General features: G+C 47.9%; 1 protein-coding gene and 1 long non-coding RNA gene across 4 annotated transcripts in view; one reads left to right on the forward strand and one right to left on the reverse strand.

The window, feature by feature from the left end:
* The window catches only part of LOC123464553 (leukocyte immunoglobulin-like receptor subfamily A member 6), a 69,348-nt gene that overhangs the window by 23,402 nt on the left and 31,556 nt on the right, over window positions 1-14,390 (forward strand). The gene's annotated exons all lie outside the window — the stretch shown is intronic.
* Window positions 1,523-7,567, reverse strand: LOC123330188. Its single transcript, XR_006545932.2, has 2 exons — window positions 7,507-7,567; window positions 1,523-2,164 (listed from the first exon to the last, which is right to left on the reverse strand). It is a non-coding gene; the product is annotated as an uncharacterized LOC123330188 (long non-coding RNA).

The following is a 14,390-nucleotide window of genomic DNA, read 5'->3' on the forward strand; positions in this document are numbered from 1 at the left end:
CGCGCTCCAGATGGAGACTCAACCAGAGTGAGAGAGAGAGAGACATGGGGAGACCAGTCTTTCGAGGAACTGATCCCCATTCTTTATTTTCCATGGTCTACTTTTATACACTGAGATGTTATGCAAAAGTCACGCGGGGTCAGCAGTCCTGACTTTTATCAAAGTCAGGTGCTTCATACAAATGTATACAGAGGTCTTAGGGGTGTTACATCATCTTCTGGCCAGGGGGCCTGCTGACAATTTACGACCCTCTCCTTGTGACAGCGGTCAGTCAACCAGGACACTTATTTCTCCAGGGGTGATTATTCTTAAAACAGACGCCACCCAAATAAAGTTACATTCCTATAGGGTGAGGGTGTAGTGGGTTTTAGTTAAGGAAAGAATTTACTTAGCCTAAGGTCTAACGTGATTTATATCAAACGTTAATACTTATTTCTTCTATATATTCATTAATGTGTGTAAGGGCAGGGGATATGGAGACTTAGCAGTAAACATCAGCTCAACAAATGAAAAACCCTTCACCAATATGATTTCTAATCAGCCCATTATACTTATACTAATAATTTTCTAACTTTTCTAAGGAACCTGTTTTTAGAAGGTTTAAAGCATCTCGTGCCTCTCACGGTTGGGAGGCTGTGAGCAATCACATGTGGCCGGACAAGCCTGTCAGGCAGGCTAGAGAACCTTCAGAGGAGTCTGTAGGTTAAAACACTCCTATCATGCCCAGGAATTATTATTAACTGGAGCTCTAAGTTAACTCCTTCTCCGAAAGAGGTGGTGGGGGACAGCCCCCCATAAAGCCAGAGGTGTAGGTGAGAGCACAAAGTAGTAAGGTAGGCAGGCTCTGGTTATGGGGGTAGATGCTTGAGGATTTTCAGGGGGACTCCTGAGGCTCGATCCCGCCTTTGCGTATGTCGAGCCTCCTTCCTCATGACCTTTGCCATGGGCGGAGTGCCTCACGCCGGCCCCCAACATCTCCCCCTTTTTTATTTCTTAAAACAGCCAGATGCAGCTCAGTCCCGAGCTTCCAAATGCTCTGCCGAAGAATCCTGACAATACAAGGAAGAATGTTTATGAGAAGTAGGATTTGAGCACCAACGACATCATAACTAGGGATATTAGACAGAATATTTTTTCCAGAAATAAAGTTAGAGAAGGTGTGAAAAAAGTCATTAGCTGCTCCAGCGGCGGTAAAATCCAGTCAAGAGTGTTCCAAGGTCTGTATTTGATTATGAAGTTTCCCTAAGTCCAGGCCAATATCAGAACTATTCCAAACACCTGAGATATGATTTTTAATCTTTTCCCATTCATAATCTGTCTCGTTTACCTTCAAAGATGTCACGCATATCCACCTGTAATCAGTGTGGCATGTCAAAGCCATCTTCACCTTTAAAGCCTGTAACTCAGTCCCAATATGCATAATTGCTTCTTCTAAGGCGTCTACTCTCATCTCTAATTTCCTATCTATAGCTTCCTGAGTCGCTAGAGTTAAAGAAACATTTTTAGACATGGTATCAACATATTGGGCAGTATGCACTTGTTGAGTCAATGATATTGCTGCCGCAGTAACAGAACTAATTGCTGCTATTAAAGCTGATATTCCTAAAATAAGTAAGCCCACAAACCGTCGCGATCGCATTAAATCCTGCAGTTGTTGTAACACAGCAAGACCATAGCTATCATATAGGCACCATAAGATAGGATGGGCAATGTAACACCACAAAGGAGCAAACATTACATTGAGGGTTTAAACAAGATGAAAGCATACATTGTTCACAAGTTACCACGTTAGGTCCACCTGAATAACTCATGAATACATTAAGTTTGTTGGAGTCATTAGTAAAAAGGAAAACATAAGGCAAGGGTAGACAAGCTAAAACAGAATAAATAGAATTATTTTTTGGTTGGAGTTCACGCTGCAGCAGCCCTGTCAGTCTCGCTGGGATCTCGATGTTTATCTTGTCTCCCCTGCTGGCGGGCGCCGCGCTGGTCTGGACGGCACTTTGCGGGTGCGCTCTCCTCTCTGGCCCTCACTCGCTGCACAAACTTCTTTGCTCTAGGTCGTGGGGTGCAGCGAGGAGGGTGCAGGGCGAGGCTGGAGGCGCGGAGGCGAGAGCTGCCTGGTGGGCGGGGCGAGCGAGCACGTGCCTCGAACCTGGCCTGTCTGGAACCCAAATTGGAGAATCTGCGTCCTCTGGAAAAATACAAGCACATCCTCGACCGCTAGTTAATAATGGGTCAGGACCCTTCCATTGTCCTGAGAGGAGGTCCTTCCATTTGACTAATGGTTTTGCATTTAATTGCTCTAGGCACCAATGACGAAGCATTGCAGTAATTCCAGCCAGATCAGTATTTAGAATATTTATTACGAAAAGAGCATGTTTGATGGGGAGATTTGATGGGGAGAGCTATACTTAAACTCCCCTTCTTTTAGTTTTTGAATTTGGATTTTTAATGTTTGATGCGGTCTTTCAACAATGGCCTGTCCCTGGGGATTATAAGGGATGACAGTATTATGTTTAATTTGAAACTTTATACAAAATTCCTGAAAAGACTTAGAAGTGTAAGCAGGAGCGTTGTCAGTTTTCAGAGCTTTTGGCAGGCCCAAATATGAAAAACAAGTAAAGAGATGTTGTATCACATCTTTAACTACTTCCCCTGTACGAGCAGTTGCAATAATAACGTGAGAAAAGGTATCTACAGTTACATTAACAAAAGACAGTTTTCCAAATGAAGAGACATGAGTTAACATCCATTTGCCAGAGTACGTTAGGTTTGAGACCGCGAGGATTAACTCCCATAGGTAGACTATTATAAACAGTGGGGCAGTGTAGGCAGGAACGCACAATCTCTCGAGCAGTCTCTCTAGGAATTTGGAATTGATATCTTAAGGCAGTAACGTATTGATGATGAAGTGAGTGAGAGGCTCTGGCCTCCTCAATCACAGTAGCCACTGTATTTCTGGTTAACAAGTCAGCCAAATCATTAAAGGCATTTAAAGGGCCGGGCAATCCGGAATGAGCCTGAATGTGTCCAATGAAAAATATTTTATTCCTTTTCCAAATTTGTTGCTGTAATTTACTTAACAAATGAAATATGGTAGTTTTATTTTCAGCAAAACCACAGTTTCAATATGTGGAAACAACCTGACAATATACTGAGAATCAGAATAAAAGTTAAATTTTTCATCTGCAAACATAGCAAAAGCCTCTATGACTGTTGTTATTTCAGCTCTTTGACCTGAAGTTTCCCGTGTTTTTAAAACCTTTTGGTGATTTTTAGTAACTATGGAGGCTTTACCATTTATTGACCCGTCAGTAAAAACTATCTGAGCATTTGGAATAGGAGATTGTTTACATCTGACAGGAAAAATAACTGGATGTCTGGATATAAAATTCAACAAAACATGTGAAGGTAAATGATGCAAAAATTTGACCAAAATAGTTTCCTATAGCAATCTGCCAATTTTCAAACATTAGAAGAGCATCAAGTTGTTTCTTATTATATGGAATTACAATTTCTGATGTCTCTTTACCAAATAATTTAATGTTCCGCTTTTTTCTTTTAATATCAAAGTAGCTATCAATCCTGGATAAGAAGCCGCTACTTTTTTAGTTTGAGCGGGAAGATGGACCCACTCTAGGGGGCCGTTTTGCCATAAAACCAATTTTTTGTCTGGCTACCCCAATTACACCTATGGGGGTTTCATGGTAAAGGAATTGTCAAGCAGTTGTCAATTTAATTTTTTAAATTTTTAAAATTTACATTTTAACAACATAAATTTAGGGATATGTTAATTTAGGTCTAATGTTTAGTTTAGGTCTCTGTATAAATTTAAATAACAAATGTATAAACTCCTTATCTCATTTTGGTATACAGATATGCCTAAATGCAAAATGTATTTATATATGTATTTATATATGGCAACAAGTATAAACTTATTGACATATAATATATAAAAATCAATATACTTGAATTAATCTTTATAATTATTAATTAATATATATTAAAGCAATACAATACGTACACAGCTAATACCAACCAACACAAACCAATATACTGTAATAATACATGTCACACATATATAATATAATTATACAGTATATAGAACATATATCACAGTACATCAATCCATACCAATTAATATCAGCCACACACACATTATATTACTGCAACACATATTTAATTATACAGTATATATATAATATGCATATATAGTATACATATTAATTATATACAAATTAATTAAGTATAGATCTACAAATAGAATTAAGTATACCTTTATTATATTTTATTTATACCCATATCTAATTAGGCAAACTGTAATTAGGCAAATATATTTATATTATGTATTTATAATAATAATATATATAGTATTGTTAATTGTACCGCCTGTTGATAACTAAGAAATTGAGAAAACCCTTCTCTGAGTATCTCCTATTTGAGACAGCACGTCCCTCCCCCATAGGGTAAAGGGGAGCGTAGGAACTACATAGGGTTGGAAAGTTTCACAGGTATCTTTAAACTGCCAATCTAACATTTTTGAACTTTTAACTACTATGGGGGCTTGAGGGCAAATGAAACAAAATTTGACCCCTGAAATCTATCAGGGCAACTTGCCAATGATCACTATCTTGTAAAAGACTTGCAGTTGATCCTTATTGAATGGAATTACTATATTTGCTACTTCTTTTCTAAAAAGTTCCACACTTCTTTTTTCCTCCTTTTATAATTAATTGTGCAACCAAGCTGGGATAAGATAAAACTATTTTTCTTGGGGTCACTGGTAGATGGAACCAACGGGCCTTTTTGTCACAAGCACCCTGTAGGTGTGTGTTTTGTGGCAAGAATAATTTAATCTCATCTTTTGGTAATATTAATCCTAATTAACTGATCATTTAAGGTCTCATCTACTTTAATAAGAGCCGTCTGTCGTCTTAGTCAACTTTCTCTTAGAACTGGAATTAGGATCGCCTTTTAAGCAATCAAACAAAGGCTTTAAATCTGCAGTAGTCAGTTTTGAATGTGGGCGTATCCAATTAATGTCCCCTAATAATTTTTGGAAATCATTTAAAGTTAGTAAACAATCTCTCCGCTTCAAAGGGGCAGTTTTTAAAACTTTTGGCAGACTTAAACATGAGAAGCAAGCAAAGAGGTGCTGTACAACATCCCCACAAGCTCTTCCAGTCATCATTTTGCAACCTAAATCTGGTCCATAGCTTTCCAGATGACAAGCAACCATCTAATCTTTGCTTGAATACTTCCAGCAATGGGGAACTCACTACTCTTCAAGGTTTTAAACTCTCCCTCACCTTTTTTTCTACAGCATTCCCACCCTGCATACCACTTTCTCTAATCTCACCAACTCATTTTCAATAGTATACGTGGGCCAGGAACTGGGCCAGTTTTTCCCAGCAATGTTAAGAGACGTCTGTTCTTGTGTCTAATAGCCCTGACATTTTATTTTCTTGAATTAAAAGATCTTTTAAAGGCCTTGGAGCTGTAATTTCCTGCACCCAAAAAGCTAGATCACTAAATCCAAATACTCTGTGGCTCCTAGCCTGAGAAGTCAAGTTTTTTTCCTGTCTGATACTAAGGTAAAAAGCAAAAACTGTGTTACTCTTTGACCTTTATTAATTTGCACAGTTTTAGTAGGCGGTGAGGTCAAAACTTCAATTTCTCCAATATAATCAGAATCGACTACACCGTGCACCACCAAAATTTTTTGAAAAGAAAGCGAGCTACGCCCTAGCACAAGTCCTACAATGCCCTCAGGTAGGGGGCCAGCCACTCCCATTGGAATTGGAGTAACCGGCTTGTCAGGGGTTAATATTGTTGCTAAATCCCCTTACCATTCTGCTTTCCTCTTAGCCTGGGTGAGACCCCCCTGAGGGGGTTTTCTCCAAGGAGCACCTTTGCATATTGTGCATGCAGTCTGTTTTAAAAGCTCCACTGTTTAAAAAACTGTTTATCTTTTTCAGGCTTAGGCAACACTTTGAGAGGCTTTGGGGGCAAAGTGGGGAACTCTTGGGCCCTGGAAGGCGCAAACGGAGGCGGCGGCTATCGCCCCAAATCAGAAAGTGGTGGATAAGTTTTTTTAAAGTTTGCGCAGAGGGGGAGGTAGCTCGCCAGGGCGTCTGGCCACAGTGTCCTGTAAGTCCTCTCCTCTCTCCTCTGCTGATTTTTTTTTCCTTCTTCTCTAAATCTTTCTCAAGTTTTCTTTCCCTCACTCTATCTTTTTTCCTTCCTCTTCTCTTCTCTTTTACTTTCTATCATTTCCTTCTTGTTTCCCTCTTTCATTCTCCCTTCTTCCTTCTTACTTTCTCTCTCTCCCCCTCTCTTTCTCTCTGTATCTCTTTTTCTAACTTCCTTTTTTCCTTTTTCTATCTTGCTGCATTCCCTGATTCCTTATTTCTCCGTTCCTCTCTCCTTTTCACTCTTTAGTTCTTTTTTTATCTTTAGATCTTTCTCTATTTTCTTTCCTTTTTTCTTTTTCACTTTTTTCTTTTTCTCTTTTTTTTTTTTTTGCTTGGGTGAGGCCCCCCTGAGGGGGTTTTTTTTGCAAGGAGCAGGCTCTGTATATTGTGTATTCTTTAAAAGCTCCTTTGTTTAAAAGAAAACTTTTAATCTTATTCAACCCTAGGCAATGCTCTGGGAGGCTTTGGATGTAAACTGGGGAATTCTTAGGCCCTGGGAGGTGCAAGCGGAGGTGGAGTAGTTGCCTTAAATCAGAAATTGTTGGATAAATTTTTAAAGGTTTGTGTAAAGGGAGAGGGGGCTCGCCAGGGCGCCCGGCCGCAGCGTCCTGTAAGCCCTCTCACTCCTCGGGAGGTAGAGCACAGTCTCCTTCCTTTTCCTCATCAATGGCAGAAAATATGATCTGCGCAGAAGGTGGAGACCCACTACCATCCACCGCTATAGCCTCTCCCATAGGTTATCCCACAGCCTCATGACGAGGGTTCAGAACATTTTTAATCATATTTATAGGATAAGTTTTTAGTTGTTTTTTTTTTTTTACCTTCACCCAAGTATCTAAATTAACAGTAGCCTCTTTAACAGTTTCAAGATTACTTGTATAAAGAGTTGCCATTCTTAGTTTCAGTGTTACCCATGTCAGAAAATTAAGTGTAATAGATTTTGCTTTTAGCTATCAAAAGATCAGGCCTTTCTTGTCAGCCTTTTTAGAAACCGTTTTTTCTCTCTAACTCTTCAACACTTTCAACACTTCCCACTCCTCTCGCCCTGTCGATCCTACAGGGGGGTCCGCGGCACCCTTGAGTGGGGTCCTAGCCGTCCCGAACACTGGAAGAACAATAGGGCTGATGACCCAGATTGTTCCGGGGGGGGGGGGGGAACAGCAGGCTGATGACCCAAAACTGTTCCGAGGGAGAAGCAGTAGAGCTGATGACCCAAACTGCTCCATGGGGGAACAAGAGGGCTGATGACCCAGTTGTTCCGAGAACGGGGGAGCAATAGAGCTGATGACCCTAATTGCAGGGAGCTTACCTTGGAATATCCTGTCTCGGGCGCCACCTGCCGGGGTCCAGCCCCAGCTGATCCAGGGTATTCGAAGGAGAGACGGCATAGGCGAGGGTCAGGAAACAACTGCTTAATTAAACGTTAATTAAGGAAAAGAATAAGGATAGCTCAGTAGGAAAATTCAGTGGAGAAAAGAGGCTGAGTAGCTTGGTTTACGCGGGGGACCAATAAAACTTCAAGACAAGAAGTTTGCACCACTTACGTAGGCCGCAGGCGTCCTTCCGTTCTCCCGAAGGAGAGGAGACACTGAGGCCTCCCCGGTCGGATCTTAGAAGCCCAGGCATAATTAGTAAGCATGGTGGGTTCCACGCTCCAGATGGAGACTCAACCAGAGTGAGAGAGAGAGAGACATGGGGAGACCAGTCTTTCGAGGAACTGATCCCCATTCTTTATTTTCCATGGTCTACTTTTATACACTGAGATGTTATGCAAAAGTCACGCGGGGTCAGCAGTCCTGACTTTTATCAAAATCAGGTGCTTCATACAAATGCATACAGAGGTCTTAGGGGTGTTACATCATCTTCTGGCCAGGGGGCCTGCTGACAATTTACGACCCTCTCCTTGTGACAGCGGTCAGTCAACCAGGACACTTATTTCTCCAGGGGTGATTATTCTTAAAACAGACGCCACCCAAATAAAGTTACATTCCTATAGGGTGAGGGTGTAGTGGGTTTTAGTTAAGGAAAGAATTTACTTAGCCTAAGGTCTAACGTGATTTATATCAAACGTTAATACTTATTTCTTCTATATATTCATTAATGTGTGTAAGGGCAGGGGATATGGAGACTTAGCAGTAAACATCAGCTCAACAAATGAAAAACCCTTCACCAATATGATTTCTAATCAGCCCATTATACTTATACTAATAATTTTCTAACTTTTCTAAGGAACCTGTTTTTAGAAGGTTTAAAGCATCTCGTGCCTCTCACGGTTGGGAGGCTGTGAGCAATCACATGTGGCCGGACAAGCCTGTCAGGCAGGCTAGAGAACCTTCAGAGGAGTCTGTAGGTTAAAACACTCCTATCATGCCCAGGAATTATTATTAACTGGAGCTCTAAGTTAACTCCTTCTCCGAAAGAGGTGGTGGGGGACAGCCCCCCGTAAAGCCAGAGGTGTAGGTGAGAGCACAAAGTAGTAAGGTAGGCAGGCTCTGGTTATGGGGGTAGATGCTTGAGGATTTTCAGGGGGACTCCTGAGGCTCGATCCCGCCTTTGCGTATGTCAAGCCTCCTTCCTCATGACCTTTGCCATGGGCGGAGTGCCTCACGCCGGCCCCCAACAGGTGACCTCGGGAGGGAACGTGACCCTCCAGTGTGCCTCCCGTCAGGGATTTAACAGATTCCTTCTGACCAAGGAAAGAGAAGACAAGTCCCCTCGGACCCTGGATGTACAGCAAACCCCCGACAGGCAGACCCAGGCCCTGTTCCCCGTGGGCCCCATGACCCCCAGGCACGGGTGGACGTTCAGATGCTACGGCTTTAACAGGGACACCCCTCGGGTGTGGTCGGCCCCCAGCGACCCCCTTGAGCTCCTGGTCCCAGGTGAGGAAGTCCCGTCCTGACCGCATACATTTGTTCAGACAAGACAACGTACTGGGGTCTCTACTCCCAAGGGGAGCCCCTGTGAGAGGGTGGGGAGAGAAGCATGGGGCTCACAGGACAGACACACAGACTGAGACACGGCAAGGCCTGGGGCCGGGCCGGGGGAGGGGGGTCCATGAGGGAAGCGGTCCCTACAAGCCAGAACGTGTCTCTCCCCAGGGCTCTCTGTGAAGCCCTCCCTCCTGACCCCGCAGGGCCCTGTTGTCATCTCTGGACAGAACCTGACCCTCCAGTGTGTCCCTTTGACATCAGCTACACCAGATTCGCTCTGTCCAAGGAGGGGGAACAGGACCTCCCCCAGCGCCATGCCCGGAGGCCCCAGGAGGGGCTCTCTCAGGCTGACTTCCCCCTGGGCCCAGTTGGCACCGTCCACGGGGGCCGGTACAGATGCTACGGTGGACACGGCCTCTCCTCCGAGTGGTCGGCCCCCAGCGAGCCCCTGGAGCTGCTGGTGGCAGGTGAGGAGCCAGCGGGTCAGCTGGGGACCAGACTCTGCACAGGCTCCACCGGGGAGCCTCAGGGGTGATGCTGGGACCAGGGGGAGGGGTCCCAGGGAGGGATAGAGAAACGGGGTCGGGGAGGGGAGAGACTTTGAGAAACAGAGACAGCGCTGAGGGGCCAGAGAGGCCCACGGAGTCTCGCTCAGAACCCGGGCCGGCGCCCACACCCCCTTCCTCTCTGCAGGACGGCTCAGACACAGACCCTCCCTCTCGGTGCGGCCAGGCCCCTCGGTGGCCCCGGGGGAGACCGTGACCCTGCTGTCAGTCAGGAAAACGGACGGACACCTTCCTTCTGTCCAAAGAGGGGGAAGCCCATCGCCCCCTGCATCTGCGCTCTCAGGACCAAAACGGGCGGTACCAGGCCGAGTTCTCCTTGAGCCCTGTGACCTCAGCCCACGGGGGCACCTACAGGTGCTACCGCTCACTCACCACAGACCCCTACCTGCTGTCACAGCCCAGTGAGCCCCTGGCGCTCGTGGTCTTAGGTGAGGCCCTGGTCTGTCCGTCTCACTCAGCAGCTCGGGGCTCTGCCCCGGGAGCGCAGGGCGGTCCTGGAGGAGGGGGCGCTGACGGAGGGGCCCCCTGAGGGAGGGGCCTCAGAGCCTGACCCCCGCCCCTGCCTCCCGCACTGGGGTCCCCGAGGGGCAGGTGGACAGTGCAAGGGTCTAGAGGAGCCCACAGGACCGTGCAGGGCAGAGGGGACTCTGGTGGGGACCCCGGGTTGACCCAGTCCACCCCCTCCTGGGCTTATTCCCAGGGCCCCATTCTCCCAGCCACAGACCCAGACCCGAACCTGGCGAGTCTCGTGGCTCTGTGCTCAGGGGAGACAGCCCACCCCAGGGCGCTTTGAAATTCTCTGGGAGGACAAGGCCCCTCAGATCGTCAAGGGCTGGTGGAGAGTCGGGTGGAGATGGCGCCGGAGCCACAGGCTGCAGGGGCCTGAGGCTGCTGGATTGGGGGTCAGTCTGCGGAGGCGCAGACCCGCCCCCACCCCATCATACTTCCGGAGGCTCCAGGGATCGCCCCCTCCCCCAGGCAGAGTCAAGACGGCAGACGCAGAGGACTGAGCGAGCGTCTGTAGGGGGTGGTGGTGGGTCCGTGGGACGTCGCAGACCACCGCTGAGGGGCGGCTCCCACCCCAGGACCCCGCAGACACCGCTCAGGGGCGGCCCCCACCCCGGGACCCAGCCGACTAAGCTAAGGGGTGGGCCCCACCCTGTGCTGTCTGAGCTCTGGCAGCTCAGGGTCCTGAGCAGGAACGTCTGAGACAGTAAGAGAGGCCCCGGGAGGCTCCCAAGGAGGACATGGACCACCCACAGCCTCCCTTCAGGACCCTCAGGCCCCCTGACACCCTTCCCCATCACCGCAGTCAGACCCACGAGTGGGAACAAGGACAGCGTCCCCGTCAGGGGCTGGGCTCCAGGGCCAGGTCCTCTCCCAGGAACCGGTGCCCTGGGCGCACACCCCGCTTCCTGGTGAAGGGGCCGGCTCTGACCTGTGCGCCCTCACCCCAGACTACACGGTGCAGAATCTCACTCGGATGGGCCTCACGGCCTCTGTCCTGCTGCCCCTCTGGATCCTTCTCTGCCAGGCTCGGCACGACTGCAGAGGAGCCCGAGACGCGGCCCGGAGCTGAGCATGGGGGCTCCACAGCGCCCAGAGCACCGGAGCCCGGGACGCCAGCTTCCAGCCCAGAAGCTTCAGGAAGAGCCTTTGCCACGCATGCTTGGTGCGCTGTCTGCAGAGACCCCTGGGGAAGAGATGCGCCGCGGGGGGCAGGAAGAGGCCATGGTGCCCTGGGGGGCTCAGCCTCTGCTCACGGGGGCACCCTCCCTCCCAGGGAGGACGCCCTGTCTCCTCTCACTCCCGGCCCGAGGCGCGTCCTACATGGCAGGGGCGGGTCCTCACCCTGCACGCCCGCAGGCTCTGTCCAGTCTCATGGAGGACGTGAGCCTCATTGTTCATACCCGCCTTCTCTGGTGTGCACAATGACCTCCATCCCTTCTCAGAAACACAATGTCGTTTAAGTAATTGAATGAATGGGTTAAAGTGGGGCCCTGTTTGGACCAGTTGGATCCTAAACTCTTCCCTGAGCCCCCTCTGGACCCCTCATGCCCCTCCTCCTCATCAGAGGACACCGGTGTAGTTTCTCCAGAAACACTGTCAGTGTGAAGGGACACCCTGGCGTTTGAAGTGACAGTCAGGGCTACGCTGGTAAATGAGCTCAGGAATATATCGTTGTGTAAAGAGCCCCGATATGGGGTTTCCCTGGTGGTGAAGAGTCTGCCAGCCAATGCAGGAGACACGGGTTCAATCTGTGATCCTGGGGGACCCCACGCGCCAAGGAGCAAGTGAGTCTGTGAGCCGCAGTGACTGCTCCAGGCACGTCCTGGAGCCCACGTGCCGCAGACAGACCAGTGCTGCAGACGCCTAGCGTCTGGAGACCGCAGCAAGGGAGTAGCCCCGCTCACACAACCAGACACACCCCCGCAGCAACACAGCCCCGGCACAGACAAAATCAGCAGGCAATACATGCTTAAAGAGCCCAGTGTGAACTGTGTGTCTCCTTTGGGACAAACGTGCTCCGTGGCCAACCTCAAGGAGCCCGGGTGAACACGCTGAAGGCTGGGTGGGAAGGAAGGAGCAGGCGGACTTTCCCACAGGGCGAGTCTGGTCCAGCCAGCCCCCACCGATGGCCCCACGTGTCCAGATGTGTCTTCTCATTACAATCACATAGGATCGTCTGCACCTCAGTTTTATGCCCCAGGTTCCCTGAAATGAGATGCCCACCTCCTAGTTCATCTGTAAGAGAGGGAAAGAGAAAACGATGGACGAGACAAGGCTGACTCTGAGGAATCCCAGCACATCACGGGCAGGGGTACTCATCAGCCCGGTCAGTCTGGAGAGTCTACAGCAACTCAGTTAAAGGGCAGAGACACAGCGCTGGCCCACAGTTGTATAACCCAGAGGAAGATGCGTGCACGGCCACACGTGTACAAGCAGAAAAAGGACACGTGGGTTGTTCACAGTAGGAAAAGTTACAGAAATCACTTTCACCAAAATGAATGGTTTGGTGTATATATATATATATGCAACAGAACTTTATACAAAAAATGCACAAAGCTGGACTGCTACAGGAACACAGATCAGTTTTCAAGCATGATGGTGAATAAGTGAAATACGACTGTAGGAGTCCAGTCCATCACATCAAATTCAAAAGGGAACAACGTGGGACTCAAATACATAAAATAAGAAATGAGACAGGAGGAACAAGAGCTGCTACCGGGTTTCCCTGGTGGCTTGGCGTATAAGAATCCAGCCGCCAACGCAGGGGATGCGGGTTCCATCCCTGCTTCGAGAAGATCCCGCGCAGGCCGCAAATGCTGAGCCCACGGGCCCAGAGCCCTGCCCTGCGACAAGACATGCCATCAAAGCGAGGAGCCTAGGCACCGCAGCGAAGAGAAAAGCTTCCTGAGCTAAGCTCAACGGGAGGAAAGCCCCTGGGCAGCGAGGAAGACCCAACACTGTCTGTCCTTCAGGCGTGTCGGACTCTTTGGGACCGAATGGACTGTAGCCCACCAGACTCCTGTGTCCGTGAGATTCTCCAGGTGAGAATACTGGAGTGGGTTGCATTGCCCTCCTCCAGGGGATCTTCCCCACCCAGGGATGAAACCCAGGTTTCCTGCATTGCAGGCAGATTCTTTACCATCTGAGCCACCAGGGAAGTCCAGCACAGTCAAAATTAATTAATAATTAATTTTTAAAATTGATACCTCAGAGATACAAAAGTTTATAAGAGAGTACTAAGAAGCACTGTGTGCTGAGCCATCCAACAGCAAAACTGGAAGAGACACACACGAGTCTCTAGAGACACACAGCCCGCCAGAATGCAGGCAAGAAGACCCAGACAGCCTGAACAGACCGGCCACTGGAAGCTACACAGAATCTGTAATAACACCAGTGAAAACTCCATGCAAACCAGAGGCCAGAACTGGATGGCTTCATGGAGGACTTCTACCAAACTGACAACGAGGAACTTCTATGACCCTCTTCACACTCTCCCAGGAGACTGAAGAGGACGAAACGCTCCCAGAGTCTTTCTATGAGCCACCGTCACCCCAGTATCTAAACCACACAAAGACACAACCAAAAAAGAAAACTTACAGAACAAAGTGCTCTATGAACATACATGCAAAACGTGCAACAAAATATTAGCTAACCAAATTCAACAACACACAAAAAGAATCACACGCCATGATCAACTTGGATTCATACCAGGGTCACAAGGATAATTCAACATGTGCAAATCAATCAAAGTGAATCGCCACATCAACAAGAGAAAAGACAAATCAACATGCTCGTCTTGATAGGTTCAGAGAAAGCACTGATAAAATTCAACATCCATTCATCATAAAAAGTCTCGCCAAAGTGAGTACAAAGGGAAGACATCTCAACGTAATAAAACCGATTTATGACAAGCACACAGTCAACACAGTACTCAAAGGTAACAAGCGGAAAGCCTTTCTAGAGCTCTGGGACAAGGTAAGGACGCCCACTCTCACCATCTGTGTTCAACACACCACTGGAAGTCCTAGTCATAGCAATCAGGCAAGAAAAAAAAAGGATTCAACTTGGGGCAGAAAGGAGGCAAAATTGTCCCTGTATGCAGATGACGTGGTACTCCATTTACAAAGCCCTGAAGATGCACACACAAACTGCAGAACCGAGGGAGGGGGCTCCCTGGTCTGCGG

Source organism: Bubalus bubalis, chromosome 18 (genome assembly GCF_019923935.1).
Source record: "Bubalus bubalis isolate 160015118507 breed Murrah chromosome 18, NDDB_SH_1, whole genome shotgun sequence".
Taxonomy (NCBI): Eukaryota; Metazoa; Chordata; class Mammalia; order Artiodactyla; family Bovidae; genus Bubalus; species Bubalus bubalis.